This window comes from Larus michahellis, chromosome 1 (genome assembly GCF_964199755.1).
Source record: "Larus michahellis chromosome 1, bLarMic1.1, whole genome shotgun sequence".
NCBI lineage: Eukaryota > Metazoa > Chordata > Aves > Charadriiformes > Laridae > Larus > Larus michahellis.
In genome coordinates this window covers 215,589,349-215,612,598 of record NC_133896.1, presented here as the reverse complement: position 1 = coordinate 215,612,598, position 23,250 = coordinate 215,589,349, and the positions used below count along the sequence as shown (strand labels likewise).

Below are 23,250 nucleotides of genomic sequence, written 5' to 3'. Positions count from 1 at the left end.
CACAAACTAAGGGCACACTGGGTGCCTAGCATTTTAAAGAGGTTTGAAGAAGCGGAACAGGACACTGGAAAAACCTGTACAAACTTCTTGCAGAGCAATAACCAAATGCAATCTCTGCTTTCTGCAGAAGCCTTTGCAATAAAGCCTTGCAAGTTGAAGCCTCAGCACAGCTCTGAAGACCCAATATCTGCTGCAAAGCCGTTGAGGAGAAACAGGTTCTCTCCCTCCCCCGGGCTGAGAACCAACCAATGCCAGTTACACAGACCTTTTCAATATTAGTAGGACTGTGCTGCATTTTTGTCTGTGATAGCAGTGGTGGTCACACATTGCCTGACTTCAGGTCGTACCTGCACCGGCACATCACAGCAGAGTCTGTCCCTACCAGCATGTCCTCGAGGAGATGGATCACAGCATGTAGCAAACTTGGTCTTAATAAGAGAATTCCTTGTTTAGTTTGATTTCCACCTAAATAGCAGTTTGCATCTGTATATCCTCAAAAGACAGCAGGAATAAGGTTCTGCAATAATCCCAGGTGCCAACTATGATGTCCAAGACAAAGATGAAGCTACTTTCTTTGCCTTGGCAAAGACCACTAGGGATGGACCAGGCACAAACAATCCAGATCACGGTCAGTTCAGATTCCTCTTAGACAGATATGCAGGAATGGAGACCAAGCTGATAACAGATGAGAGTTGACGTGCAAGGAGCCCCATGAGCTGTGCCCACGTGGTTTCTAAGTGACTTTTCACTGGAAACCAGTCCAACAAGCTCACGAGTTCTCCTTCATGCACACAAATTTGGAAAGCCAACAAAAAGTTGGATATCAGCAGAAGAATGGTGAGGACACTTGACACATTCACCTGGGATGCTGTGTTGCCTAGACACATCTCCAGAATCAGAGAAAAAAGACATAATGCAGACCAAAGATTTCTGCACAAAGGAGACTAAAGTCACTTCAGATATGAACAGGTGATAAATAAGACGTCCAACATCTCCAAGGCTTCCCTAATTATAGAAGTCCAAAGAGTACATGTCGCTTACTTTGATGTTTATTGGTTGATTTTCTAAAGCACAACTGCTCTGAGAGCAGGCTGATGCAGCAGAGACCATCTTTTCAAGCCTCTGCTTCATGGTGAGATCTGAGTGGCCGAAACATGAACCCTGCGAAAGGCTTTTCCTGCCAAGGAGGTAGTTCCTGTGTAATAAACCTCTATGGCTTACCAAGAGAGACCTCAAAACACAGCTTCCCTTTTTCCCTTTTGCCTGTTTGGCTAATATCTCCTCCATGCTACTCATTTTTAAGAAGCCCTGTGAGCCTTATGTCCCACACCTCTGCTATGCTTAAAAATAAATAAATCTAAAAAATCAGGTGGAACCACAAACAGGTTCTGAAGTTGCTAGAAGGAACAGGCAAAATATAGGTGGGACATGAAGACTTTTCATTACGAGAAAACATGGGATACTTTTGGTCCCCCCTGCCAAAGACCTCCTGGCAACCCAAGTATGAGAAGAGTTTGTTCTTCTGGGCGCTGGTGGAAAGAGGGCAGCAACTCATGAATTTTTCACATCTGCAAGTCTAATGAGGTTTTTGGTTTTTAGAAGTAGCAAAGAGAAGTTTTAAGCAGCCCAAGAGGTGTAAAACCCCATTCTTCCTGGCAGAGAAAGTCAGCTGTTAGCCACTCCAGAGAGAGATGGTTGGGGATGTGTTGAAAGTACCCAAACAAGCTAGAAAAATGCATTAGGTGACATGGATAGAGCTGATGCCACCTCAGGGTACCTGATGGATCTGTCAAGAGTCTGCTCCCTCTCTCTGAGTCTATGTCATAAGGGAGGCCCAAGTTGGGGTGCCCACAGGAGGGCATCTTCTGTGCTTGACAAGAGAGGCCAGCAAATGTCAGGCAAGATAAGTTAGTGTTCAGCAGGCACAGAAACATTTATGTTACAGCAATGGAATAATGATGAATTCAGTTGTAAGCAAAGCTGAAAGGGAGTAGAAAGATTGATAAAGGCAGTAACAGCAACACCCTGAATTCCCATGCCAAGGAGTTAATTAGCCCTATACCCAGTGCTTTCTGGCTCAGAAAATCCAGGAGTCTCAGTCCTGCATCAGGGTCCCTGACCACAAGTAGAAATGCAAGCAATTTTATGTGCAGCCCAATCGCTGCACAACCTTTACACTGTGAGAGAATATACCCCAACCCTACTGAGCCAACACTCTTCTAACTACCAAGCTAGAAGCTGGCAGGAAATCAGTGGACTTTAGCAGACACCAAGTTTGTTTCACTGTCCAAGAACAAGCCAACTAGACTTTCCACAAGGGCATTGCCAGTATCGCCTTGAAGGAGCTTCTTGGCGGCATCCAGGAAGACCAAATAAAAAGAGATCACAGTGTGCTTTTTTTTGTCCCTCAGAAAGATGGGCTTGACACATTGAAAAGTTCAGCCGGGCACCAGGAGGTGCTGATTGGTTAAATCATAAGAGTGGTGAGGACATCCTAGTGCTGCTCATTATGAGGGCTCCAAAACCCTTAGCCAGATAAACCAGAAGATATACCAGTCACTTTGCTAAGTTTTCCTGCATTCAAGCAGTACTCCAGCCAGTGGGGATGGTGGTGTTTGAGAAGAGGGAGGGCAGCATCCAGGAGGCAGTTGGGAGTTTCCACATTACAACAGCCAACCATTAATCCCACTGCCGGTAAACAGTGGAGAGACTGCAGGGAGGAACCTCCAGGTTACAGCCAGCACCAACCAAAGAAGGAGGTTGGATGCAGAGGACTTTTGCTAGGCACAGTCCTAAATGCACACAAATGCACCCCCTGACTTCCCCAGACACATGTAGGCACAGTAACTCCGGTACACGTCTGGTCTCAGGCCATCAGCTCTACCAGGGAGGCAGATGTGCAGATCACACTAAAAGTCAACACAGCACATCTCTTTGGAGCAGCAGTAAGCACTGCCTTGGCACTGTGCCTGGTGGAGTCACCTTGGGACAACATGCCAGAAATATTTAGGTCTGTACAAGAACACAGCAGTTCAACAGTTAAAAAATGCAAAATACCAGCTCAACAGTTAAGCTGGGCTGAGACAACACAAGGACCCAGAGAGCACCAGAAGTGGCCATTGATCTTGGCAGAAGACATAGAAGAGGAGGTATCTGAGCCACAACACCAAAGAGACACGGCAGGAAAGCTCTGGGATCTCTGGTTCAAGAAGGACAGGGAACTGCTGGAGAGGGGACAGCAAAGGGCCACAGAGATGCTGAGGGGACTGGAACACCTCTCTGATGAAGAAAGGCTGAGGGACTTGGGTCTTTTCAGTCTGGAAAAATCTGGGGGTATCTTATCAATGCTTATAAATACTTAAAGGGTGGGTGTCAGGAGGATGGGGCCAGACTCTTTTCTGTGGTGCCCAGTGAAAGGACAAGGGAGAAAAACATGAACATAGGAAGTTCCGCCTAAACACGAGGAGGAACTTCTTTCCTGTGAGGGTGGCAGAGCCCTGGCACAGGCTGCCCAGAGAGGTGGTGGAGTCTCCACCTCTGGAGACATTCCAAACCCACCTGGACGCGTTCCTGTGCAACCTGCTCTGGGTGACCCTGCTCTGGCAGGGGGTTGGACTGGAGGGTCTCCAGAGGTCCCTTCCAACTCCTATCATCCTGGGATTCTGTGAAAGCACTGAATAGATCTGGGAGAAGCTGGAAGGGGAGGGAGGCTGTGTCTTGAATAGGACACCCCATGTTCAACCTGGGCACAAAGACAGCCAAGGTGAGAGAAGAGAGGAAGAGCCATCAGTGGAAGAAGACAACAAGACCCAGGAAAGTACAGCTAGATGTCGAAGAAAATTATGAAGGGGCTGAAGCGCAGACAAGGAATTAAAATATATTTAAGAAATTAAAACGATGGCATAATATTTTTTCTCTCCACAGACTCCAAGAGTTTTGCCATCTTAACTGAGCTGCAAACCAGAAGTTTATACCAAGCCTTATCCATTTCTCAGCATGTGTTTTTGCTGAGGAATTAAGTGGAAACAGAACTGGTTTTGAACATGCACACCCTGACAAGCAGTTTCCTTTACAGACAAGCTTTTCTCCCCCCTCCCCGATTACCCTTTCCTACACACACCCCTGAAGAGTTTGCCATAATCACAAGTGTGTTGCATTAGCTGGCCCTCCAAGGGCCAGTTTAATCTTCTCTGGAAGGTGTTAGCAGCTAAAGGAGCAGCCTGTCCAACACATTGCTGTAGAGGGCTTGTCATCTGCTTTCCTTAAGACACATCCCCTGCTGCACTGCTGAAAATTCGGTTCAAGCCAGTAGGAGAAGAAGAGAACTGCACGAACCATGCCAATAGCACTCATCTGAGAATGAGCAGAATTCCTCCACACCCACTGCACACACTTTAATTGAAACAGTAAGGGAAAAAAAAAAAAAAGAAACCCAGCAAGATTCATTTTACAATCAATACTCTGCACGTCTGCTGTGCAACTGCTATCCAGAGCATTAAGCATGAATGTCTCTGGCTTAATGAGAGGTGGAAAGTCCTAGTTAAATGGATTACAAGCTCTTTATTTCCTATGATTGATTCCTTCCACACAGCTGCAAGAAACATTCTTCAAGAAATGTTCTTAAGCAGCAGAGAAGCTAAATTAGCGAAGGAGCAAACTGGCTTTCACGTACTCGCTGCTCCTTCCCTCCCATTCTGCACGCAACCAACACGTGTCACAGCACCAAAGTACCCTCACCCATCACATCGGCAACAAGAGCTGCACGCACAAGAGCTAATCCCTCCACGCCTTCCAAGATGTCATTCCTGCTTCCATTTCCAAAGCAAACACTCACTGCTCCACAGCGGTTAGCTGCTCCTCTGTAGCTCCCTTGTTCTACAAGCCGGATACTGTTTTGGCTTCCTACGCCAAGAGCGCATAAATTAATTTGATAAGACTCTAATCGCTCAACAAACTCCTTCCCACTACAAACACACTGGATGTGCTGCGGCCAAAGTAATCAAAAGAGAAGACAGTCAGCAGGACTCGGTGACGTGAAAGACTCACAAGAAATCAACTCTATCTCCCTGATTTTGGAGAGCTTCTGGCGCTAGCACTTCTTGTTTCCTTCTCATCGCAACCAGACTGATTTGGAGCAATCAAGACAGACCATTGGACACTGGGAAGGGCTTCTAGGTATTCACTTTTGGATAGAGCACTCTAAAAAGCCATGAGCAAACTGATGAAGCCCAGGAGAGTTCAACAAACAAAGTCAGCCTAGATTAGGAGATGAATGTAGAAGGACTGTTGACTGATCTTTATAACACAGGCATGGGGTGGGAAATACCAAAGTTCTCAGCAAAAACAAGAGCATGAATGCATGCGATATGAAGAAACAATGGGAGCTGCTGTTTCATGCTTGGGAATGCCAAATATGGTGTGAGCTCTGAAAGCAGTTTGAAAGTTTCATGGCAGACACGTGCACCATATCTCTCAAACATGAAGATACCGCTACTGACTCAGGAAGACTCTCAGTGCTAGAGTTATCTCTGAACGGTTGTACAAGGTCCATCCTGGGAGGTTTTCAAGCCCTGTTTGGACACATCTCTGAGTAACCTGGCCTGAGCTCAGCACTGACCTTACTTTAAGCAGGGTGAGATGGAGCAGAGCCCTTCTGAGGTCCCCTCCCACCCGAGTAAGCAAATGGATCCAAGATTAAATGAAATGTTGAGTGCTAGGCCCAACAGGAGCTTCAACTACCAGAATGCACATGCAGGTTTTTCAAGCAAGAAGCTACAGCACGTTCTGGAAGCCTTTCTCATAAAGCGACTCTGAATTTAACGTGTAGCCCCCCACAGCTATTCCATCTGTGATACGATAATCCCCTTCTGACGAGTTGTCAGGGCAGACTCGCCCAATTGGCTGTTTCCATTTCATCACCTCCACTACAGCTTTCCGCTCACTTGAAAAAAAAAAAAACATGGAAACAAAAACAATATCAGAAAAATGAGATATTCAATACACCCCATCCCCTCCCTCCCTTGATATTTTGGCTTCTGGCAGAGCAAGGGCTAACATCCCTCTTCTGTTTCAAAGATGCTCAATAAAGCACAGGTTTGCCTCGCGCTCCTAAAGCTTCTTTCCAGTTATTACTGAATCCTTTCCAGTTCAGTATAAATCAGTCTGTTCAATGCAAGGAGACAGGAGTGACAGTTTGCCTCCCAGAGGATTTACAAGCTCAACCTAGACACTGCAGAGCGAATGAAAATTGCCTCTAAGGAAACAAGTCAGTAACGAAAGACAGGTTACAACCATGCCACCACACAGTTACTCAGCGCCAGGTAAATATTTTCTTAACTGCTGATGTGCGTATTCTTTCAAAACCTGGTAGCTGATCTTCAGGAAGACATGAATAAGGACACAATGATTTTACTGCTTGCAGAAGCATAAATCTTTCAGAAGGGAATTTTCTCAATTGACTTGGCAAGCGGTTGCGATGTTCTCAAAAGCTCCTCGCTTTCCAAAGAGCATCTCAAAATGCTGGTCAAGGTCATTCCGATGTTAGAAATGACACATCAAGGGAAGAGAAGCGAGGGTGAAATCAGGAAGGAAACCGCCCCTCCAGCCACAGGGTGACTCCCAGAGTTAACAGAGGAGACTCACAGTCGTTTCCAACCCATGCCTGGAGAGTCCTGTTCTAATAAAAACAAAAAACAGAACTCCATCTGCCAGTTACATCAGCTACTATCTTGTTTTCCTTATGGAAAGGACCAGTCATGAGGGATTCACAAACTCATTTACTGATGCAAATCCAAGACCTATTAGTCAAAGCGCTTTCAATCATTTTTGAGGACTTTTAATACAACAAGCATTAACCCAGTCCACTCCAGCGCCCTCCCCAGCATCACTGACACTCTTCCAGAGGGTTACCAATGGTACCACCACTCAGCACATTATCAACAGTGATGAGCAAACTGGCATGTTCAAGATAATCATAATTAAAGTGAAACAATGACATCTGCAAATTGTCTTCACAGCAAGGCAACGGTCTTCCCTCCACCCCACCTCCAGTGAAACCCTACGCAAAGCTAAACAGGAGTTATTTGGGTAGCCAGTAAATCATAAAGAATAGGGGTACCTTGTAACTTGTGAAATGATCAGCATTGCTGCCCATCCTTACAGCCACTTCTACATCCTTCCCCCACCTCATTCACAGCCAGCAGGTTATTGATGTCGGTCAAAGACATCCAGAGCAAACTGTGGCCAGGTTATGATGAGCCATGGGGTCTGGGATGCTGGCACAAAGCTCTCCATCTGCCGTGCTTCAAAGCACTAATGCCCGCTGAGGTCATTGCTTATGATCCTCAGCCTTATGCTACAGAGAACATGGGTTTGAGGCAAGACCCCAAGTGGTCCATTAATACATAGCTATGTAGTTTGGTGGGAATTGCTTCCAGCCCAGAGCAGCTCATCCAAACATCTGGAGCAGCAAGTCCCACAGGAGCCCAGAGGCCAGGATGCAACAGCACCAGTATTTCTCTTCCCTTCCTTGTTAAACGCTAAGCTTTCTAGGAAAAGGCCTCAGAAAAAGGAGAGGCTGAAAGTTCATTTTTCTTAAGTAGCTCTGTGATATTGCTGTAGCGAAAATAAAAACTACCCGGATTTCTACCAGGGCAGAGTGCTCAGCATCACAGACTAAAGATCAGTTATGCAAACATTCAGGCAGTGCTAATAAGACTGACCACGAGGGAGCATGTGTTCATTCAACGAGATGACCTTTCCTTTCCTACCTAGAAAGACATAGATGTCACCACAAAGACAAGGGCACTCCTCAAGGCAGACCTTTCAGCACCAGAAAAAGGGGGAAAAAAAAACCCCACACAAATAAAAAAGGCGTCCTGCACATCTTTTGATGAACCACCCTTACGCCAGCAGCAAGGATGCAAGAGAAACATGTGCTAGTCCTCAAAGCTACAGCTACGCTTGCTCTGAAGACAGAAGCACCTACCCAGATGGGTCAGGCACCTCACACATCTGGAATACAGCCCAAAAAGCAGCTACATCCCAGGAAAGCAGAGGAGGACTTTCCAGAGCACAGAACTCCCACAGAAAAGCATTTTATTATTATTATTTTCACACACACGCACTTCCCCCAGGGTTTATTTATTAAGAGGTTCCCAGGAAGTTTAGCCTACGTAACTTGAAAGGGCAAGCCAGCTGCACACAAACGTAGCATTTCCAGGATTAAATGGCTTTCAGTTCAGCCTACTTCACTTCTAGTAAGCCACCTCGGGTTTTCCTCTGCAGTCAATTCAGATTAAGAACCTGTCTCGATAGGAACATTGAGGAAAGCTACTGTCTGCAGAAAACAGGCAGATTTCCTTCTACTAGCCAAGAGCTAAAAATATCTTTACTTTCAGCTCGTTTTCCTGAGAAAACAGTGTGATTTCATAAGTGTCTCTCTTCCTGTTCTCCCCTACCCTTCCTTCCCTCCCCAAGCAGCAGTGCCCTGGAGCATCAGACTCTTCCAGCCCACGAAGCGGTTACACGCTGGCAAGCTCTCCAAGAGGAGCTGCTGCCAGGTGGGAAAAGATCAAATGAACCTCCCCCCCAGAAGAAGTGCCGTTCTAGTCCAGCTTGCTGTCAAAGACTTGTCAGCACGTACAGCTGGAGACATGAAAGGATGGAAGTGGGAAGATTAAAGATTGGAAATAAGTCCCAAAGAAACTAGACCTCCTTTACTCTTGGGTCAACTTTTTTTTTTGGTTAAAAAGTAAAACATTGAGAACATCTCACATTAAATAACTTGGATGGATGGATGGCCAGCCCAGTTTCTGCCACCCTCTTGAACATACTGAAAAGGTCCTGAAAAAATACTGGTATATTCAAATTAAGAGAAAGCAACAAGTACCCAAAACAGCGTTTCTGCAAGTGTGAATTCAACAAGAAACTTCAGGATTAGGCTTTATAAACACTAGAAGCAAACCAAAAAACCCAAACCAAACAAAAAAGACCATGCGCAATACCTTTCTTTTTGTTGGAATAGTTCTTACACATTACCGAAACTCAAGGGCAAAGCAACATAAAAATTGCTGTTCCCTGGATGAAAACACCCGAGTTCAAAGCCACCAGCATCCAGAATTGATAAACCAGAAGACTCTTAATTCTGAAGGAAAAGAGCTGGCCAAGAAGCAAAGAAAATTAAAACTGGAGACTTTTTTCCTGAGAAAATGGTAACTTCCAGACTAGAGAGGTATATATGGGTGTAGAAAAGAGGAGGAGAGTATTTATCTCTTTGCCATATGAGAGACTGTAGTGGAAGGCTGCAGAGGGCATTTCTCAGCTGGGTAACTGGTCAGACTGGAGAAGGGGAGAGGAAGATGGAATTCGGAAATTAGGAAGTCAGAGGTGTAAACACCAGGGAGGCTGTGCCTGATGGTGCAAGTACAGAGTAACAGGGAAAGAAGCATCTGTTTACACAGTGAGGAAGAGGAGGAGGAAGAATCCCAACTCACCACTCATGCTTCAAGCCATTAATGGGAAAATGCGCATCAGGAAAAAAAAAAAAGACTGCATTTAGCAAGAATTAATTTATTCAGATTTGCACAAGGTTGTAACATAAAATACCCATCACTAACAGGGTAAAGAACTACCTAAGGGGCAGGGAATAAAAAAAAAATTAACAAGAACAATAATTTTTTTTTTGAGACCATTGTTTGTACCAAGTTCAGAAAATCCCCCTCAAGCACCCTCCAAGCCAACAAACCTTCCCCTCAAAGTATTTCTGGGTAAGAAATTCCCAAGGTCAATCACTTTTCCCAGCCCTTACAAGGTGTTTATAGGGCCTGACACAATCACTCCAGTTGTAAAAGCGGCCAGGATGCTGCCAGCTCTCAAGGACTCATTGAAAGCACATGGCAGAAGGATGTGCACTGGCATAACAAGTCAGCAGGTTAATCTACCAGCAAGAAGAAAAAGAAAGAAAGAAATGGGAGAAAAAAAAAAAATTAAGCTTGCTTCATGTCTTTGTTCCCAAGCCTGGTGATCTAGCTGTTTCTGCGTGTCTTAAGAACTATTTTCAACTGAAAAAAAGGGAATCTGGCACGAACGCCCAGCCTGCTTCATCACTGCAGGAGTTTCAGACCTCCAATTTCCCCTGCATCCATGGGATGTGGGCGTCATGGTCTAGGTAAGGCATAGGAGATACAAGAGCATCCACAATGCTTGCCAGAACTAGAAGACTTTTTTTTCCAGCTAGGACACAACTTATAAACCATCATGGGTGTCTTCACATCTACATTACAGTCCAGCTGACGTGCGATAGCAAGTCCCCCTGGCTCATGGTTGATTTGATGGTCGCTTGAATTTCTCTGTTAATCTCCAGCAGGCCATTCCCTCCAAGAGCTCCTTCTTCATTCCCAGTACCATCATCCTATTTTTTGATTCTGTGGGCTTATCAGCAATATGTTTGACTAGAGTTTTATTTTTTTCCCCCATCTCCGCTATCTCTTAAGCTGGTTTAAGAACAGTTATGTAAGAGTCCTTCTGGGTTACAATGGGAAAAGAAGCGCTTCCTTCTCTGAGCTGAATTCTGGCATTACTAGCACATCTTCCAGGTCTCTGTCAGCCCCAGCCTTATTGAAACTACTCATTTCAGAGATGTAAAACAAACGACATAGCTCCCCCAAATTAAGGTATTTCAGGCATTGGACCACAGAGCACTTCTCATCAGTGACTGTTTCTCCTGAAAAGGCACTGAATGGAATGACTGCGAAACAACACCTATAGTGTCTCACCTTTTCCAACATGGTTAAACCACAGCTCAGCTATCATGTAAACCTAGTTTCAGAAGCTCTTAAGCCAGCCAAGCTGGGGAGAAAAAAAAAAAATACATGCATCTTCAAGTCAACAAGAAGCTTATCAAGAAGTCCCAAGGGCAGATGAGACAGAAGATGCCTAATTCATGAAAAAAGTAATTCCAATCTCTGCACCCACTAAAGCTAATTCAGTAAAACTAGTTACCTTCCTTGGCTCTTCTAAGCCCATAGGCATCAAGTGAGAGACATGAGTCAAACTCTGCATATTCTTTCTGCCCTTTACAGGTGAACCCCTGAATTTACTACTTCTATTTCAAAGCAGGCCAAAAGAAATCTAAGCAACTGCTAGAAAACTTCTCCTTTTCTAGCCAATTCAAAGAACACTTGATTTTTACTTTATTTTGTTGTGAATTGTAGATTCGTCAAGACCACAGCAGACACAGACCCTTGCCTCACACTTTTCTGTGTGATACAAGGTGGGGTTATGGTGGCTTCTGCTAATCTAGCAGGGCTTTTGGAGCTAGCCTACACATCCTGCAACATCATATGAGGCTCTGGCAACCCACAAGATTCAGCTGTCAGGGTTATTTGGATCAACTTACTCTTCAGATGATTTCATCACTGACCTTAGCAAGTGATTGGGCTAGATGACCTCCAGAGCTCCCTCTCAAGCTGAACTATTTATTCTATAATTTTATGTTCGTGTACATAAATCACTTTCTTCAAGGAATGTAAGACTCCGACCCAAAACCCAGGCTTAGCATTCCTATGAGTTCTCAGAAATTGCTTGACAGCAAGTTACAGAGGAACATTTTCTGTTCTGCAGACTGCTTGATCAGAGCCAGGCTTACAAACCCACTTGAGCTCAGAGGAGCATCGAGCTCTCAGCACCCAAAATCTGCCCTTACAAGGTAGCCAGGATCCATGTTTTCTAAGCCAAGTTCAGTTAGAAAAAGAGCATTCTCACAGAAGAGAACAAGCTGAACCAAAATCATTTAACTCATTTCAAGCATGAATTGAGAACACTGGGGCCCTATAGCTCTGTATACATGCTTGTAAGCCTTAATTTCCTCATCTCATCAATCAAGGCAAAACACAGTCCTGTTCCGCAGAAAACACAGCTAGACTATGTTGCCCATTGCACCGGTAGGACCAGTGTGACCAGTCCTAGGCTGCCTCCTGCCCAGAGCTGCCACTGACACACTGGTGGCAACTACATTGTGCAAGAACATTGATGAGCAAGGCATACCCATGCACTGAGAGCTGCCATCTCCAAGTATTATAAGTACCATGAGGGTGGTGAGACACTGGCCCAGGTTGCCCAGAGAGGTGGGAGATGCCCCATCCCTGGAAACATTCCAGGCCGGGTTGGACGAGGCTCTGAGCAACCTGGTCTAGTTGAAGATGTCCCTGCTTATTGCAGGGGGGTTGGACTAGATGGCCTTTGAAGGTCCCTTCCACCCAAACCATTCCCTGATTCCGTGAAAACACAGGAAGCAAATAGAACAAGCTATTGCTTACTAGCCAACGTGAAAAAGAGACTTTTCAGGAACTTGAAAGCCCAGAGATATTGCATTTCCTTCACCAAACTCATGCCAATTTTTCTCCCATACATCAAGGCACTGCAGAGAAGCAAGGAAGTGCTCAAGCAGCTTCCATACAAGAAAGTTTTGGAGAGGTGTCTCTGCCTCCTGGCTTGGCCAAGTACAACCCAGTGACCTGGGAAAAAAAAAAAAAAAAATGACCACCACTCACGCTGTGTTCAGAAGCGACTTGGAAGGAGGACTCAGGAGAATTTAGTATTTTCCTTTTTTCCTCCCTTTCTAAATGGATGTTTCCATTAGAGAAACTAATCACTCTACCAAGTTTTGAAACAGCCCGAGGTTTACAGCCAACATATAAACTCCAAAAGAGTGCGGCTGGTCAGGATGGAAATATCTTTTCCAGCATAAACCCCTCAAGCTAGCAATGTTGGCCAAACTGCTGTAAATCACCATCTTCTCTTTAATCCTGGCTATTAACTTTTAGCTTTTTAAGCAATTCTACATATTCCAGCAAGTTGGGGTTTATGGATCATGCTGCTTTCCAAGAATGCCTTTTTCTCTCTTTAGCAGCACAGCAATTGCAAGCTATTGAGTAGCCTGTGAGCCTTTAGGTAATAAAGTCCTCATCCCTTAGCTTGGATCTTCCTCAGTAGTACTTAAAAGAGGGCGATAACATTTTCACTGGGCTAGAAAACACACTGTCCCAATATTACCAATATCATGTAGAATCCACTCTGATCCTAGGCGTTTTCAAACAGAGTTGTTGGCTGTTCAATCTTCTGCCAAGCCCTTGAGAACCTCACTTTTTCTCCTTTCTTGTTCCATTTAGTATTGACTGACTGAAACCTGTTAAAACCTTCCCTTTTTTTGCAAGCAGCTGATACCACCTGCTTCCAGCCGCGCGGATGAAAGCAAGAGCATCACGCACCCATTTCTATTCCGGTGACATTACGCAAGTGCCTTCTTCACACACCACCTACGCTTCAGTCCTCAATCTGTTTGGTTTCACAGCATCCCTCTGGAGTGAAAACATGGAGGCAGCTCCGTGTCTCGTCTAGCTGCGTCTTTCAATGGGCTGTTCGCGTTTCTTTTCACAGCTTAATAAGGTTTTGTTCCCCAAGCTGGAGAAGCATCTTTGCCACCCAGCACTTGTTCAGCCCACAGGTTTGAACCCAGCATATGCAGCTTGCTCAGCACACCCAAGCTCAAGAGCCCTCTCTGCAACAGGTTGTTGAGGTTTTATGGGGAAGTAAGCGCGATTTCTCTTAAATATCTCCTTGAGCTCAAAGTAAACATTTTAAATGTAGACTCCTGAAAGCCCTTGGGCTTTCACCTTAACTAAACTGACATGTCAAAGCCTTTTTTTTTTTTTTTCAAACCTGCACATGAAAACCCAGGCTATTTACTATAACAGATCTACAAATTTGACAAGCCCAACCTTGGTGGTTGGCCACCAGGCAGAAAAACAATCACAGATATAGCCAAGTGGTTTAGAAAAAGTAGAGAATGGTAGAGCCTCTACTGTTCTTTGGTAATGAGCTACTCAGTAAGTGGCACCTTTCCCTAGCATGGGATCCTTCCCAATAGGCTTCACAGAATCACAGAATGATAGGGATTGGAAGGGACCTCTGGAGACCATTCAGTCCAACCCCCTGCCAGAGCAGGGTCACCCAGAGCAGGTGGCACAGGAACGCGTCCAGGCGGGTTTGGAATGTCTCCAGAGACGGAGACTCCACCACCTCTCTGGGCAGCCTGTGCCAGGGCTCTGCCACCCTCACAGGAAAGAAGTTCCTCCTCATGTTTAAGTGGAGCTTCCTATGTTCGAGTTCGTGCCCGGGTTCAAGGGAAGTTTCTTCTCAAGTTCTTAAGCTTCATAGAGAGTCATAACAGTCTTGCCCAAAACATTTCAACCACACAGCAGGAGATAATCCTACTGGCAGTTTGGTCATGCCAAGAGCTCCACATGGTCCACAGCCCACACATAGCTTGATTGCACCCAACTTCAAGATAATGAGTACAACTCAACACTACGCTGCTGTCTGCAGACCAGAGCCAGGGTAAACCCAGCCTTCTGTCCAGCCAACACAAAACAGGGTGCTTGAAGCCCCATTACAAAGTCCCTGCACGGGTCAATCAGTCCAACCATCCCACTATTGCAGCAGAGGTCAAAACACAGCTGGATGCCACAGGATGTGTTTAAAACTCACAACATTGTTTTAATCTCTCCCTACCATGAACCAATACTTCCACATTTATCTATGGAAAAAGTTTCCAAAATATAAGGAAGCTGCCTGGCTTTCAGATAGGAACAAACTCAGTGGTTACACCACTAAGGTCACACCACCTGTTAAGGAAAAGTAGCATGGGGGAGAACATACTGGATTTCAGACACCTGGAATACATGGAAATGGGTTTTACTTTTTTCTGTAGCAAGATCAAAAGAGTTGACATGACCCTCGGCTGGTAAATCCCAACCCTATGCCACCAGCTTCCCCATCACCATCCCCAGATCCTGGTCCTTCGTTCAGAGACTTCAGGAACTAGACAAGATGCAAAGTAATGGAATCTCCCAGGCTTGCTTGGAAAGGATGCAAAGGCTTCACTGTGATGATAACAGATGTTATCATCACAACTGAACTCCCTACAGCTTGTGTTGTCTTTCCCAAGAGACCTCTTCTACAGACCAAATGACATCGTCCATCCTGGAACAGCACAGTGAGGCTCTCACAGAAAGTGTTGAGGGTTTTAAGCACAGATGGCACCATTTTAATTCTTTGCTGTCAACATAGGGAGAGAAGAATGGAGATTTGGGGATTTTATTTAAATATTTTTCTTATTTATTATTTTTAAAGGGAGTGAATTAAGTGGCTATGAACTTATGCACCTTGCAAGGGCCAGTATCCCTAATCTTCAAAGCTTCCTCCCATTATCAACATTACTTTAGGATGAGCAAAACACACACACACACACACACAGAGTGGCATCCTCAGAACATCAGCTCCAGCCCCCTACCAGAATCCACAGGTATCGCTGGAGGAAAGAGTGGAGCACACAGAGCAGATCAGAGAACAGACGAGACAACAAATCACCAAGTCCTTCATTACAGCCAGAGTGTATTTAATGAAATAATACACTCTTGCCACTCTTTACTCTTACAGAAAGAGCTTGAACTTAGCCATACATAGGATTTTCTCTTTTCCCCTCCCACTCAAGCTATCAAGTGGAAGTGATTGAAACAAAGCCCAAGAAGGAAAAGATCTAACACGCTCATAAGCACCTAAGATGTAGCAGGGAGACACAAAGTTTACAACCTTCCTCTACAACCCACCCAAAAGAGGGCATTATTACAGTTATTATACTTGCAAGTTACTTCTTCGCCCCCCTCCCACCCCAACCATTAAGATCTTGGATCTGCCATATTCCATGCTAGGTTTCAGAACCAGTACCTTTGTTGCTTGGTAGCCCCAGCTTTTCCCTACACACCCTAGAAATCAACCAACCACGACAAGATGACTTTTTTAGACATCAGAATAAGCCTGATTTTTTATTTCAGGAGAGTTCAGCAAGTGGCACACACAAGTTTCAAGCCTCTCATGTACCACATTGAAGGCTGCAGAGCCAACTGGATCATCTAGTTTGCCCCAAAATAAAACCTAAACAATCTGTTAGAGCTGACCACTTCATCAAATGGGAGAAAAGCAGGTACAGGATCAACCCCAGCAGATCCAGAGCTAACACCAGACAGTGCAAACATCAACAATGCCATTTAAACAAAACACGCTTGCATTTAACTTCAGGGAAAAAAAAAGTGTCATCCCTCCCCCCTACCAGCTTTATTGCATTAACCTTTGTCACCACTGTGACAGGTAACTCTCCTGCCACATCTCCAGCTTGTCAGAAGCATATAAAAAATGAGAGCTTTTAAGACAGTCAGTATTCTTGGCAAGAAGTTTGAGATGATCCGAGGGCTGGAGCCCCTCTGCTGTAAGGACAGGCTGAGAGAGTTGGGGTTGTTCAGCCTGGAGAAGAGAAGGCTCCGCGGAGACCTTAGAGCCCCTTCCAGTCCCTAAAGGGGGCCTACAGGAAGGATGGGGAGGGACTCTGGATGAGGGATTGTAATGATAGGACACGGGGTAACAGCCTCAAACTGAAGGAGGGGAGATTTAGATTGGATCTCAGGCCAGCATTCTTGGCTGTGAGGGTGGTGAGGCACTGGAACAGGTTGCCCAGGGAAGCTGTCAATGCCCCCTCCCTGGAAGTGTTCAAGGCCAGGCTGGATTCAAGTTGTACTCAAGATAGTCTCTGTCTTTGTACCATGACAGTCCTGAATTTTTGCTTTAAGGTACAACACAGTTTATTAGCTGAAAGGATTTCCAGCTGCAGTTACTGCCTACTTGGAACTGAACCAATATCCATTCATTGTCCCTCTACTTGCAAGACAAGACTGCACAAGAAAGCCAAAGCTCACCATTGATTTCCTGCTAAAAATCAGGTCCTGGAGGCAGAATAAACTCATTATATATTTTAATCTTGTTGGGCTTTGAAATTCTTCTCAAAGGATGGTTTAACTAACACAATTTGGAAACAAGAGGTGGCCAAGACTTTACCTGCACAACAGCTCATTTTGCCGGTCACTATCCGTGCAACGCAGAGAAGAGAATTCCAGATCTAGGCAAAGGATGGCAGATTCATGCCTAGATCCAGCAGCCATTGAGCTATTCTTTGCAGCGATCTGTGTACTATTGAGCGCACATAGAGCAGGCTATTCACTGAGATGCCTGCCCAAAGTACAAATATCACTTGGACTTCGGCAGCTGAACAGAGAAGTTTAAGACTTCAGAATAATACTGCTTTATTTGAACCACACCTGGAGGTGAAGGGAGGGTCAAATGCAGCACAACACACAGAGAAAAGCACTTTATGGAGACAGGGGTGTTCAGCAGAAGGTAACAAGATCTTCACAGCCCTCTCGTGTGACTGCAGTATCATCCAGGGACTAGAGCCATATCCCACGGTCGCAAAACCAGAATGCGATTCCCCTCTTTGTTTGCTGGAATCATAGAATCATTTAGGTTGGAAGGGCCCTTTCAGATAATCTAGTCCAACCATCAACCTAACACTGACAAAGCCACCACTAACTCACATCCCTCAGCACCACGTGTGTCTATCTTTTAAATCCCTCCAGGGATGGCGACTCCACCACTGCCCTGGGCAGCCTCTTCCAATGCTTGGCAGGCCTTTCAGTGAAGAGATTTTTCCTAATATCCATCCTAAACCTCCCCTGGGGCAACTTGAGGTCACTTCCTCGTGTCCCATGGCCTGTTCCTTGGGAGAAGAGACCGACCCCCCCTGGCTACACCCTCCTTTCAGGGAGTTGCAGAGAGCGAGAAGGTCTCCCCTCAGCCTCCTTTTCTCCAGGCTGAACACCCCCAGCTCCCTCAGCGGCTCCTCACCAGACTTGTGCTCCAGACCCCTCACCAGCTCCGGTGCCCTTCTCTGGACTCGCTCCAGAAACAGGAATACATGATGGAGGAGGTGTATTACTGCCACAAAACCTTAGAAGTCTGTATAAATCGTGACAGTTGAGTGCTCTGGGTGGGGAGGATTAGCAACGTTCATGCACACACACGTGCAGGATGCGTTTCGTCTCCAAGGGTATTCCAAACAGAAAGACAATAGCCCCTTATTGCAACACCTCCCCAGATGATCTTTTATACGCCCACGTGCCACGCAACTCAAAAGCGGTTCTCAGCACTGCTTTTAAACACAACAGCACAATTAAAAACCTAATACCCGAAGGGAACAATAGGACAACCGTATGGATTAATGCGAACGGCAGGTACGAGAGGGAACAAAAAGAAATCAAAGGTGCTTTCATTGCAATTCCCAAACCAACCCTCAAATTAAGTTCTTCCAACCCTTTAAAAAGGCTCAGACTATCTTATATTTTCTCTTAAGCATCCTTCCTACTATCAATGTTTGAACATGTGAAAGCCCCGAAGGAGAGAGCTCAAACAGCGGGGCAGGATGGGGAAAGAGTTCAGCTCTCAAAAGGTCATTCCTGTGCAGAGGTGTCTCAAAGCTGCCGACACTTTTTGGCAGCTAAACCTTCGTGAAGAAGGCACAAATGGGAACAGACATGACATGCCCTGCTATTTGCACAAGCCTTAGACAGATTCAGGTTACAGTTTCACCTGCGTAGAGCAGATACACCAGGTAAGCCACCCCAAAGCTTCCTTGGAAAAAGAAAAAAAAGAAATTATTTTTGGCTAGATGTGTGTACACGCTACAAAAAAACACAGAGCAAAAGTCTGAGTGAAATATTATCCCTACTTAAAAAAAATATAGAGAAAAACCCATTAGGCCAATAATCATGTCACATTAATATAGTTTCTATCACTTTTACCCATATACCTGTCTTCAGACTACACAGTTTGCTTTATATTTCAGACCAACAAAAAAAAGCAAATAGGCTTCTAGAGAATAGAAACACAAAAGCCCACGGCAAAAGTCACCTACACAGATGAAGACAGACCAGAATCAGGTTTTTCTTTCCTTCATAGGTTGAAACCCTCCACTGTAAAGAAAAATAATCACCCAACTTCAGGATGTTAAATGCCCCTTTTTGCCAGATTACTGACAAAAAAAATAAATCTGCTGGAGATGCTGAATCGCACAGGAAACAAGCTTGTTTTCTCAACTGGGGACGAGAAATGGCAATGAGACCCAGAAATCCTAAAAAGAGACCCCACCATTCCCCAAACCACAGGACAAATTGCCATCCTGCTATGAGGAGTAACACAGACCCACCTATACGTCTGAAAATTTTGGGGGGACGGGGGGTGGAAAGAGACATGCCGATGGATGGTGCCATTTCACACCTTAAAACCTACAGATTCAGGCAAGGATGCTCCCCACCACGCAGCCCAGCAGCCAGCCCCGCTCTCCTGTCCCAGCCTCTGCACGGGATGCCCCATCACACCAGACCTCATCTGGCACCTCTGTTATTTCAGGGCACTGATTGCAACGAAGCTCTTCTTCCTCACCGTGCACAAAACCGCCACAAAACGATCCTTTGACTGCCCTGCAGCGCTTCAGCAACGCTCGGATGCTTCTCCGGCTGCCACGAGCCTGCCGCGCTCCATCTCTTTTTCATTTCCCCCCCCCCACCCCGCCCCATCAGGACATTGCAAACCAGCCACAAAAAAAAAACCTGAAAAAAAAACCCACACACAGAACAGCGCCGAAAAGAAATCTCACCATCACATTTGCAGCACGGATGATTTCATCCCAATTACTCGCTCTTGTCATGCAAAAAGAGAGCTACAGGAGAAAATTTAAATCCTGAGCCAGACAATACAACAGCCAAAAATTGAAGACACTGCCCCAAGCATTTATTTCAGATTTTTACATGCTGGGATCAGCCCTTTGGAGCCTGAGGAGTCTCCCAGAAGTGCTCTTGGAGGGAAGACAGACATTAAAGCCCAATTATACATCCGAATTTAAGTCTTCACCCTCTGATTCAGGGGAGCCCAAGGAACACGCACATGCAGGAACAGCTCGTTTAAAAAGAGGACATAAAAAAATAGAAAAGTGTGCAAGTTATGCAGAGAAGCCGAGCACAGAATGCAAATTCTGACCTACTTCTCCCTCCTGGCTGGGAGAGGGCACGAGGCAGCTGCTATTGCTGCTCCACAAGCACAAGAGATGAGCAGGAGCCCTGCCAAAATTTCTGCAGCAATGCCTCTTCCACACGCAAGCTGCTCTGTGCAGGCCGTTTGCAAGGCAGGGACAATCCTCCTCCTGCCCAGGCTAAAAGACCACAACCACCCGGTCTAGCAGCAGATGAAGTCAGGACGGGCAGGGTTCTCCGAAGATCCTGGATTCAGCTCTCATGCCAGAAGTATTCCCCACCAGACTCCCTGCCAGCACCTGCCTTAGTTCTGCTACACGTAGCATGGGGAACAGCAGTGTCTTCCAGGGCAGACGGAAGGTGAGATGCCTTCATAAAGCCTCGCTCAAAACCAGCCTCCAAGATGGGAAGGAAGGCAGGGACAAAGCCATTGAGGTGAGGGACACACTGGCTTGACTACAACTGGACAGCCACAGACAGCAGTGTCTTCTCTGACCAAGATCCATGAGAAAGCCATCCACTCTCCAGGTGCAACAAGACAAAGGTGCAAGGAAAATACCAGAGGAGAGGAACAGCCAGCCAGAACAGGAAGAGTTTTACTCAGCAACTCCTCCACTGGAGGAAGTCTCACTCTTATTATGCAAGTTGAAGCTCTCAAACCAGATCTTCGTGCTGGACTACCTACCCGAGAAACACTGACCTTCTGCAAGGTCAGTCTGCTGGAAAGTCACTGGCCTTCATCCACTTCTTGCCCCAGCAGGACGGAGTCCAGTCAGACCAGTTACCGCAACCAGAGCTAAAGTGGAACCAGTGGCATTCATGCAAGGCTCACGCTACAGTACTTTCTGTCTCAGAAAGTTCACATTTCCTGTGCACTTGCAAAAATTGAGAGTAATCTTTAACAGGATTCATGAGAAGTCTTCTTCCCATGCAATCCCAGACAATCTTCTATAGGAGAAAGTCTTTCAGGGAAAAAAAATTCATCTGATCTCACAAAGACACGAGACAACATGAGCCGTCAATGTGCACTGGCAGCCCAGAAACCCCCCCGCAGCCTGGGCTGCATCCCCAGCAGCGTGGGCAGCAGGGCGAGGGGGGGGATTCTGCCCCTCTGCTCCGCTCGGGGGAGACCCCCCTGCAGTGCTGCCTCCAGCTCTGGGGCCTCAGCACAGGAGAGACACGGAGCTGCTGGAGTGGGGCCAGAGGAGGCCCCGGAGATGATGGGAGGGCTGGAGCCCCTCTGCTGGGAGGACGGGATGAGAGAGTTGGGGGGTTCAGCCTGGAGAAGAGAAGGCTCCACGGAGACCTTGGAGCCCCTTCCAGTCCCTCAAGGGGCTCCAGGAAAGCTGGGGAGGGACTCTGGATGGGGGAGGGGAGCCATGGGACCAGGGGGAAGGGGTTTCCACTGCAAGAGGGGAGATTTAGATGAGATCTCGGGCAGAAATTCTTGGCTGTGAGGGTGGTGAGCCCCTGGCCCAGGTTGCCCAGAGAAGCTGTGGCTGCCCCATCCCTGGAGGGGTTCAAGGCCAGGTTGGACGGGGCTTGGAGCAACCTGGTCTGGTGGGAGGTGTCCCTGCCCAGGGCAGGGGGTTGGACTAGATGGTCTTCAAATCCCTTCCAACCTAAACCATTCTACAATTGGGTTAACCATTAGCTTAAGTTAGATGAGTCCTGGAGATGTCTTCTTGCAAAAGATTTTCATTAAAGCACCGAGCTGCATCAGCACAAGGTGATATAGAACAAATGCAAGCAAGAAACAAGAGCTACTCATCTTACATCAACCAAAGATCCAGCTCATTTTACACAGTCACAAGGCACACAATGCAGCTGGCTTTTGCCAATGAGGTCCCAACTGGAGCTGTTGGAGCAGTGCTTGGGTGGAGGTTATTGGATGTTCCTGGCTTATTTCAGCCAGACAAAAAAAAAAAATGGGAGAAGGAGAGAAGCACCAAACCTAGCAGTTTTCAAATGGCTCCAAATCTCAGCCCTTTTCCAGCACTAGCATAAAGGCACACGGTGCCCACAGCGGGCAGAAGTTGCCTGTCAATTTTCAAGCGGTGGGAACATGAGCGGCATGGACAGTCTCACATCCCAGCAGGAGAAACAAGCTTCTAGAACTCTGTCCCATGATGCATTCCCAGAAACGCCCTGGTTTCTCATCAGTTCTTGACATGCAAATACTACCATTTATTATAGACATTAATCTCTTAACAATACAGTCTAAGGTGTATTATAGATATACCTCCCAAATCCCCTGCTTGGCATAAATGCAGTTACAGATAGAGCCATAAAATCCTTGCTGTACTGGCCAGCAATTGCAATTTCTGTCCAAAGCCTACTGCAAACTCTGATTATAGAGAAGGCTTTGTTCAGCCAGTCTCCTTCCTTTCCCTTGGGAAACCTATATGTCAAAAGACCAATAAATGCTGGTAATTTATTATGTGGAAAGACAGTCATGCAGAGTCAGAGAGAACTGAGAGCTAAGCCGAGTTTACATTTGAAATGGTCGCGGATCCCTGTGGTAGCAAGTCAAATTTGTTGCTCCTCTGTTTATATGCACATAAATATTCGGGGGTGAAGGGATGTAAAGCAGAGAAGGATTATCAGCATCACAGGGATGTTGGGCAGAAAGATGTAGTCCAGACCTAAAGACTGTTCAGGGATTGTGTTGTAAGAAAACAGAGGGGGGAAAAAAACCCAATTTACTAGGAATCCGGTAACTCCAATTTAAAGAGCCTCTCTATCAATGTTGATTAAGGAAAGATTGGTTTCCTCCTAAAGGACAGCAGGTGAACCACCACAAGTCCTTAGAGCTCTCACTCCTCATTAACAGATGCCGCTACCCTGGGCTCTGGAGGCATCGCTGGTATAATTTTGATGTTTAAATAAACAAGAATTAGATACCCGGTATTTGAGGTTCTTCCAGCCTCCTGAGCATCTAAGTAACCTTCCAGCAGACAGAGGATTTGGTACCCTCTTCATCTCCACCTGTGCAGACACCTAAAGCACAACCTGCCAGATGAGCACTCCTTTCTCCCCAGCCTCTCCTGCAGCATTCATACACCACCTGGATCATTCACTCCCCCATGCCTTTCCTGTAGGGCTGCAGTCAGAGCAGGCAGGGAAACATGCCAGCACTGCAGTTAAACAATCATGGAATTAAGCTTCATGGGATGCAGCTTACAAAAAGCTCCCTCTCCCACCCTACACAAGAATGAGCTGAGATGGTAAATAAAGCATCATCCTTCCCACCAAAACCAGCCTGTAAATAGCCCAA

General features: G+C 46.1%; 1 protein-coding gene across 12 annotated transcripts in view; it reads right to left on the bottom strand.

Moving 5' to 3' along the window:
• The window catches only part of GDPD5 (glycerophosphodiester phosphodiesterase domain containing 5), a 194,293-nt gene that overhangs the window by 133,091 nt on the left and 37,952 nt on the right, over positions 1-23,250 (bottom strand). Inside the window, exon 1 of one of the 12 annotated variants that reach the window (XR_012585200.1) lies at positions 19,601-19,860. The exons of 9 other annotated variants lie outside the window; for them this stretch is intronic. The gene's annotated coding sequence lies outside the window, so the exon portion shown is untranslated. Of the gene's footprint in view, positions 1-19,600; positions 19,918-23,250 lie in introns of those variants that run through there. 2 more of the 12 variants (XM_074572297.1, XM_074572292.1) reach the window with 2 other exon arrangements.